The sequence below is a fragment of the Taudactylus pleione genome, unplaced genomic scaffold, assembly GCF_031769625.1.
Source record: "Taudactylus pleione unplaced genomic scaffold, aTauple2 ptg000066l, whole genome shotgun sequence".
NCBI lineage: Eukaryota > Metazoa > Chordata > Amphibia > Anura > Myobatrachidae > Taudactylus > Taudactylus pleione.
Genome location: NW_028284468.1, coordinates 34,247,501 through 34,256,945, shown reverse-complemented (window position 1 = coordinate 34,256,945; position 9,445 = coordinate 34,247,501).

Here is a 9,445-nt window from a genome sequence, read left to right as displayed (position 1 = left end):
GTATCAATCATATTGTTCCTTCAGAGGCCCATTAATTATTGTCACCTAAAAAACAACTGATTCACCCCCATGGACTTTACTCACTTTAACTCTGAACCCTCCACTTGTGGGGCTTATTGTATTTGTAACTTACTTTGTTGGAAACAACCTAGGTTAATCAGTGGCTGCAAAGACAGTAATTACTTCTGGATCAGGTACATATACACTGACCAGGTTTATGGGGGCGATACAATTCAGTGCGCTGTTAATAATGACAGGAAGGTGTTCCCAGAGCTATTCAATTCAGCGTGCTGTTAAGTCCAACTAAAACCACGTAAGCTGGGTGTTCAGGCACGCTAACTGGCATTCTCTGACTAAAGTGCTGACTGCAAGACTGTTAGCGCCGCGATAAGCCGGAGAACACACTTTTTTTGCTGGCACTTTAGTCGGATTTCTGCTCACACCCTCAGAAGGATGCGAGAAGAAATAATTTAGTTGGCCTAACATCGCTGAAATGAATAGCTCCGAGAACTTCTTCCCTGCGCTATTTACAGCGCTCTGAACTGAATCGCCCCCTAAGATACAGCATTGTGACATCATGTTAGGTTGTGCATAGGTCATGTGACATGTCTAGTAACCAAGTAGCCGATGTTTGTGACCTACAGTTAACTGTAACTACAAACTCATCACAACAGGGTTACTAAAATTTCTTCACACAGAAAAATATATTTTAATTTTATGGGCTTTGTAATGGAAGGCACAGATAAATGTAAGGAAAAAAATGCACTTCATCTAATGTGGCCATTGTTACAATTACAAATACATTAGGTCATTGCAGGTAGACATATATCCCAAAATACAGTACTCATCTGCTTCTCCCAGCACTAGTTTATGGAAATGTATACACGATTGCCAGCTAATACAACAAAGTTTAAGCTATTTTATTTATTTTTTTCGCTTGGTGATTAGACAGCAGTGACATTAATTTTTAAGTATTTTTTATTTTTAATCACATTTTAAGTATATCTTTTAGTTTTTCTCATTATCTTTCTATAACCAGAAGAGATTATGATGTCAGAGATTCCTGCATTATTGGATCCCGAATTATCTCCACAAATTATTTACATTCATCCACATGATGAAGCCCATATACATTATGTTGAGCACTGTACTCACCTTGTTGGAGAACGAAGATGATGTACAACTTTAAGTCAAGCAGTGGCTGCAGAGTACTGAGCATTATAGCTCATATATTCACATGTACCAGGTCTCTGTGATTTATGTGGGAACATTGTGACATCATGTAAGATAATGCATAGGTCATGTGACATGCATAACAACTTGTAAGTAAAATAAGATATGACATAAAACAAGTCACAGAAGTTACTGAAACATCTGAACAAAGCATCAATCATACAGTATGTTAAATAATAGAAGAACAGCGTAAAGCATGTGCAATCTGACTGAGCCAGGTTAAACCCCGTGGTTGTGGTAGCAGTATACCATTAAGAACTTTGGTGTTGGTGTCAATCATTAGTGTTAGCCTATAGGGTTCCTTGGGGGTTTGGCCTTGCTGGTATATTAGGTTTGTTATCCAAAGACTCAGCCTCTTCGTTCGTTTGTGTGTTTGTTTATTATATGTGTTGTGGCGGAAAAGAACGGTAGTGTGCTTTTAGTTATACATATTAGATGGGTGCGCTCTCCAATGATAGTCCAGAAAAGTCCCTACAGGGAAATGACACAGCCCGTCCGGGCGTGCTTTTTCCTGGAGAGTTGAACACCAACGGTGATGTGTTTGGTCTGCGTGTGTTTTGTGGGAGTGTCTGTTCTTTGCTGTCCGTCACCTTACTAACTTTAAGTTCACAATCAATTTCAATGGGCAACATCTAATCATCTAATTCGATTGCCCAAATTCAATATTTTATTAATTATTAATTAATTATGAATAATCTGATGTCAAATAAATTTGACCTTTAATTTTAAATCCAACTCCTGTTGTCCGTATTTATTTTAGATAAGTATTTAGTTGTGTTACGTCTGTAAGGTATAATGTACATATCAACCATAGGGAGTTTATAAATTATCGATAATACACATATGGGCATATTCAATTGGGTGCGAGAATATCAAAAAACCCGCACCTGCGAGGTTTTTCCTGCAGGTGCAGGATTTTAGCTATTCAATAAGGTGCCTGGTTTTTGGGGTTTTTTTGGTGAGCCGGGAGGTTTTTTTCCTCACACCTCCAGAGCAAGTGGAATTTTTCCTAAAATCGTTAATTTTAGGTAAAATCAGTGGGACTTGCTCTAGGACCCCGACTGCACCCCCCTTAGGACTAATTAAGCAATTGGAATTTTCCAATTAGCTTAATTAGTCCCTAATTACTTACCTTCTGCAGTGCTGTCTTCTGCATCCAGCTTCGGGAGCCGGCTCTTCTGCAGCAGGGTGAGTATGTCAGTGTGTGTGAGTGTTTGTAAGTGTGTATGAGTGAGCTGGTGTGTATATGTGTGTGTGACCCCCGGTGTTAGTGTGACCCCCCGGAATGAGTGCTGGAAGAACTACATCTCTCAGCACCCCTTGCTCTTCCCACCAGCCCTTGGAGCCTATCAGCAGCCCCCCGGGACTCCAAGAAGCCCCCTCTCCACTGAGAAGATAGAGTGAGCCACCGGGAGCCACAGAGACACCGGAGTAAGTGAATAATACTTTTTTTTTCACATGGCACGGTTTTTCAGAGCTGAAACCCCACGACCACTATTTTTAATTGGATACCGCGGGTATCAGGAGCGCGCATACCTGTGGTATTCCAACATTGGGCACGAGGTATTTTCCTTGCTAAACCTCGCGCCAATTGAATTGGCCCCATACTGTGTAATGCAGGCCAGTCATGCACCCAGCCATGCATTCTATGATGTCCCACAATTCATATATGTCTTACATGTAATCTATTGAATCTAACTATAAATGCATCAGATTCAGTGTTGGCCACATGACCTCCCACTAATGTCTCCAACATATTGGCAGACCCTATAGGTGTTGCTATAGGTGCCAGTGATATGTGATGGAGGTCAGTCTACATGATGAAATACTTAACCAGGCATGTTAAGTTGTACATGTGTGTATTTCAATGAGCACACAATTCTGTGAATTAGCAGCTTCACCATTTTGTGAGTGACAGCAGTCTCACTCTGTGAGAGTGCTGAATCTGCAGGGTGTGATGGCAAACTATACTTGTATTGCGCACTTCCACTGGGTGCAGCCGCCACTAACACAAGCACCACCACCGCTAATGCCCACACCGCTAGCCATTTTAGTGCACCCAAGTGAAGCCACTGTACACCCCCTGCAAGAGGCAACCTACTGAGCACACGTAGCAAGTTGATATTCCCTATCTCTATCATGGGGCATTTGTGGGCTAATAGCTACCTAACAAAACAAACCCCAAGGGCCAAATGTAATAGGGTGAGAGTTTAGAAAATGTGGGAGAAAACTGTCACATTTTAAAACTCAGCCAATGTAATAAAGTCACAGAACATGCAAACTCGCATGTTTTTCAGATTTAAAAAACTCTCAAGATTTAAACTCATCCAGGTGTTTCCTGTATTGAAAATACAACTCGATCAGTGTATTAGTGTGAGAGTTTTACTGCTAAACTCTCACATTTTCTAAACTCTCACCCTATTATATTTGGCCCCAAGTCTTAATTCGTCCTCTACCCTGAATTATGCCTTCCCAAAAATCCCTCATAGACTAAAGCAGAAAAGTGGCAGTTTTGACCAAACAGGAAGTGGAAGAAAAAACTGAAAGTTTAAACACTTTAGATCACTCCCAATTACTTATTTTTTGTTTTTTTTTCCCTGAAATTTGGCATGCAGCACCGAGCGACAGTTGTACCCGATCATTACAAATTTCAGCTCGGTACATCAATAGCTTTTGAGATGTAGCCTCTCAAACACCATACCCCCATCTCAGGAATTCCCTATGGGAAATTCTGTCTATTCTATGCCCTTATAATATATAGAAACCCCCCCTCTACAAATCCTGCATTTGCCCCTGCCATTGATACTCCCAGGCAATGCAGGGGTTTGTGTTATTTATCCCCACGAATATATGAATAAATCAGATTTATGACTCATAGGGCTCAATCCTTTTAGGTGCAAGTTTGCAAATTTGTTTCATGTAAATCACATACATTGCACGAATGTGCACTCCCCAGACTTGCGATTTCCAATTAGAAATGGCAATTTGCGATGCTCACGGAGAGGTTGTGTATGAATTGTCTATTTTATTTGTTTCATGTTCTTTGTAAGTTTATGTCTGGTTTGGATTGTTGAACATTTTTAACAGATTTATTAAAAGTGAAGTTTTAGAATATTATAATTTTTCCAAGAGTGCCCCCAGAAAAATTAGGCTTTTCTTTCTCTCTTGACAATTTCATTTACTCTCAGGGGTGCACCACCATTGGTTGTAATTACAACTAAGCATCTGAGCAGTGATATATCTTTTGTACTATGGGCAGTTTATCTCAATTGTTACGATAAGTGAATAATATTTTTGCACCCCTTCCTGTGTTCTGGTGTTTCCAATTTCCCTCTCCCTCTCTTTGCAATAACAACAGACAGTCCAGCATCAGTTAGCACCCTTCCCTCAGCTAGATCCCAGCACCTGCAATCTCCACCACCAACACCTTCATCATCAATATCCTCAGTAATGATCGGAGGTATTTCTGCATCCAGGATAAGGCCACTTGACTCCTCCCTTATCCAGTATTCCTCAAAAGAATCCTTGAGCGTTAGACCTGCTGCTGCTGCTGGGGGTGCATCTTCATTCCAGAAAGGGACCAAGAAGACTACTAGTAGTAGTAGTTTAAAACAAACAATTGACTGTTAAACAATCCATTGATAGAGTGTCACGGTTGGAGTCTGAGAATTATCTGACTCAGGTGTTGAAGTGGATTCAGCAGAGACCGGCTTGACTGGAAACATGGTTGAGGTAAATAGCTCTATTTGCAAAAGAATTGTATAGCATGGAGAACTGCCTTTGGTGATAAATGACAGGACCAGGAAACTTGTAACGTTGGAGTGGAACCAGTAGAACACTTGGAGGAACCGGACCGGGATCGGCAAGAAGACTTGTTGAACTGGACAGGATAACAGTAGGTGACTTGGAGGAACCGGACTGGGACTGCAAAGAAGATTAGCTGAATAGACTGAAGGGAAGAGTCTTCCAATAATTGCTGAACCTGGAAAAAAAACTGTAGACTTGAAACTCAAGTGAACTGGTACTGGATCTCCGGACAGGAGTAACAAGGTTTGAACTTGAAGGATTTGGAACTTGACTCCGGACTGGAATAATGTGGATCGGATTGAAGAACTTGGACTTGGACTCCGGACTGGAGTAACGTGGACTGAGCTGGTGAACTTGGAACTTGACTCCGTACTGGAGTAATGAGAATTGAACTGGTGAACTTGGAACTTGACTCCAGACTGGAGTAATGAGAATTGAACTGGTGAACTTGGAACTTGACTCCGGACTGGAGCAATGTGAATTGAACTGATGAACTTGGAACTTGACTCCGGACTGGAGCAATGTGAATTGAATTGATGAACTTGGAACTTGACGCCGGACTGGAGTAGTGTGAATTGACTTGGAATATCACTCCGGACTGCAGTATCATGGAATGGACTTGGAATATCACTCCGGACTGGAGTATCGTGGAATGGACTTGGAATATCACTCCGGACTGGAGTATCGTGGAATGGACTTGGAATATCACTCCGGACTGGAGTATTGTGGAATGGACTTGGAATACCACTCTGGACTGGAGTATCGTGGAATGGACTTGGAATATTACTCCGGATTGGAGTACCGTGGAATGGACTTGGAATACCACTCTGGACTGGAGTATCGTGGAATGAACTTGGAATATCACTCCGGACTGAAGTATCGTTCACTCAGGATCATAAGTCATGCAACAGCAATGGACATTATCTACTGGCCTGGGAACTAGTAGGATTTCTGGATGCTCCAGGTATATTCGTGTAGCAGGATTACTGATAGAACTAGTCTGGGAACCAGCAGGATTTCCGGACGCGCCAGGTATAGCTATCGGCTGGATTGCCAAATTAACTAATCAGGAACCTGCAGGATTTCTGGATGTGCCAGGTATAGCAATCAGCAGGAGCCTGGAATACACTTGGACATGGATGAAGCACAAACAATCCACCACGAGAAGTAACGAGATGTTCAGGTCCTGAGTGCTATCAGAGGAGGATCTTTATACTTTGGGTCTAGCAGGAATTGGTGGATACAGTCAGGTGGTCTGGCAGTAGCATTCAGAGTAATGGAGGGCAACATATCTGCAGCACTGAGAGTCAGAACTACACCTGCAATTCCAATCAAGCCAAGCAGTGTTCACAGACAGAGGAAAGCCCAGGTGAATAATCAATGTGGAAAGGAGCTCAGTCCAAATGTAATCACAGAAGTGTTACAGCCAGTATAATTTAGAGCAGATCTCCCGGGCAAATTGCATACACAGATCCATGGGACAGCTGACAGGGGTAAGTCTCAAGGCAAAAGGTGAAAAACTAGCCAGGGTTGTGACATAGAGGAAGCAAGTATTACAGCTGCCACCCAGTTGCACAGCGGATCACTGACATCTGTGCTAGTAATACAAATTGAGGATGATAGTGTGGAGGAAGTGCAAAAGGAGGATGAGGGGGATATTTGTCTCCTATCTGACACAATGAGGATGTTGTTCGTGTAAATCAGCCACCAGTGGTAGCACTTCTTGCTCATGATAAAAAGAAAGATATTCTCATGCCTGGGCATAAGATCAGAAAAGCCACATCTTGGGCGTGGAATTATTTTAACCCAGATCTTGACAGTTGTGAAGGCATCTGTACCATTTGTGAAGTCAAAGTTAGTAGAGGTAGGGATGTTAACCAGCTAGGCACCACCTCCCTGTTACGTCATTTGCAGCGAGTTCATACAATTTATTTAACAAAATTATAATTATTTTTAAATTAATAACATGCAGTCCAGTATCAGCTACCAGCAGTTTGGACCAGCACATGCATTCTCCAACACTCAAATCATCAACCTGCTCCTTAATGATTGGAAGTAGCCCTTCCAAAAAATTGTTTTATGGGGGCCCAAACAAACCAAAGACTTCAGCCACAAAAGTGTCAGTCCTTGTCGCTAAAGTGCTTGGTTTGTTAAACTGTGCATGTCCTTTTTAATATCCCTTTTAAGAGGCACACCTCCTCTCCCGGTCGGCTCCATCTCTCCTTACTGACTGATGCTTTGAGAAGAGCCGGAGGCGGTTCCGACTGGGAGGACCGACCATGGAGAGGCGGGCGACCACGCAGCTGGTAAGGAGAGGGGAGTGATAAGGGTGCGGGTGAGGAGTGCAGTGGGGGAGTGTGCTTGGGGGGGTGCAGAGTGAGGCCTGGCACCATAGGCAGAGCCGGATTTACACTTCCTGGGGCCCTAGGTAAGTTACTGGTCTGGGGCCCCCGTCACCTGTCCCTACAAGAAAAAAATAAATACATAAAAATTCTACATAAGAGCATTTTTTTAAAGGATTTTAATCTGTTTATAGAACAGATACTGTGGCGATATAAGTACCGTTATAATACCTGTGCTGTTCATATGTAGAAGCTCCACTGGCAAAAACTGGCATATATTACTGCCAACAGTGTTTTCACTAAAAGAGACAACTAGGAAGAAGCCTCTCCAGAGAGAGGCAGCAAGGAAGGGAGCCCCCCAGAGATAAACAGCTATAGAGGCAGCCCAACCCTCCCCCCCCCCTCCCCCCAGAGAAACCAGGTAGGGAGGGAGCCTTCCAGAGACAGGCAGCTAGGAACATTGACCATTATAGTTTAGTAAACACTGATGGCTTGATGCTGATTCCATCAATGGCGGAGTTCCAATGTTTCTCCGCCATAAATGGCTGAGTTCCGATGGTAATGCTGCTGGTTTTCTTTACCCATCTCTTCGCCCCACCCTCCTTCTCTGATTAGCCCTCCAAGGTTAAGTATCCACACTTGTGCCCCCATCAATGAGTTAAGCAGGGAGTTTTGTAGATTTAGACAGCAAGGAAGTGAGCCCCTAGAGAGAGAGCTCAAAGAAGGCAGCCCCCAGAGAGCGAGAAATAGAGAAAAAGAGAAAGGTAACCTCACAGAGACAGACATCTTGAAAAAGAACACCCCATATTGAGGAAACTAATTGGGGATATGCCGATAGTGTGGTGGAGGGAGGCAAATAAGTAGGGAGCAGAGACAGTTGGAGAAGGGACAGATATGGTGAGAGAGACACATGGGTATGTGCAGATTATAAGGACTGGCAGAGACTCCTGCACACATCTGGCAGCAGTGCTATCACAGCAGCATCACACACTGTGCCAGGGAGGATAACGGACATGAACTACAGGGAGGGCACTGGCACTGGCGGGGGATGGGAAGTGCCGGGGGCAGCAGAGGAGCAGGTTATGTACATTGAGCTATGCTGACTCTACAGTGATGACAGAGCAGCACGGCACCTGCCGCCAGGCACTGCATCAGTGACAGGCAATATTTCTGTTCAGTCTCAGGCAGCGGTCACAGCATCGGGGCTGGGGTTAGGGCAGAGATGGAGATAAGAGCAGAGCACCTAAGTCACAGGTATCCTTGCTGGGGGCGGGCATCACTGCACCCGCCCCCACTTCCCCATCATCGCTGGTAGTGCCGCCCACACCACGCCCCCTGCCTGAAGGCAGCAATTACAGCTTACTTCAGCGGGGTATTCCCTCCATCAGAGTGTAATCAGTTAGAGAGCCGGCACCTGGCAGCTGTCCAATCAATGCTCTGACAGCCTGCCGGGGGTATTTAACAAGCCCAACGCAAGAAAAGATGCTGTCCATTATTCAGCCCTGTCAGCGGGCCGCCTGGGATCCGCCAGGCCCTAGGCAACCGCTTGTGTTGCCTAGCGGTAAATCCGACCCTGACCGTAGGTGCAGGAGGAGGTCCGGGCCCCGGGTTGGTTCGGGCCCCATAGCAGCCGCACCTACAGTAGTTATGTCACTGGGAAGAATGCAACATTATAAAACAACAAAGTTGCAGCTTTTGCCACCAATGGCTTCTCGATGCCTTTTCATTTGTTAATGCTCATGTTTGGGGAAAGAAAAGGTTTCCTTTCTTTTAAAAAAATTAAATTAAATATTTTATCTATTTTTAAACTATTTTACTTTTCAAGCACACATTTGGAAAGGGTAACTCATATTGCTCTGGGCCAGCAGTTGACATTCTGGTGTCCACATGTTAAGAGTCGACATTCTGGTTCATGTCAACATTTTAATCATGTCGACATATTGGTTGTCGACCTAACGTCCTTGTTGACATTCAGAACATGACGACATTATAGTGTCGACATTCTGAATGTTAACTAGTCACACCATGCCCATGTTATAATACTGTACATTTACACAGCCTTA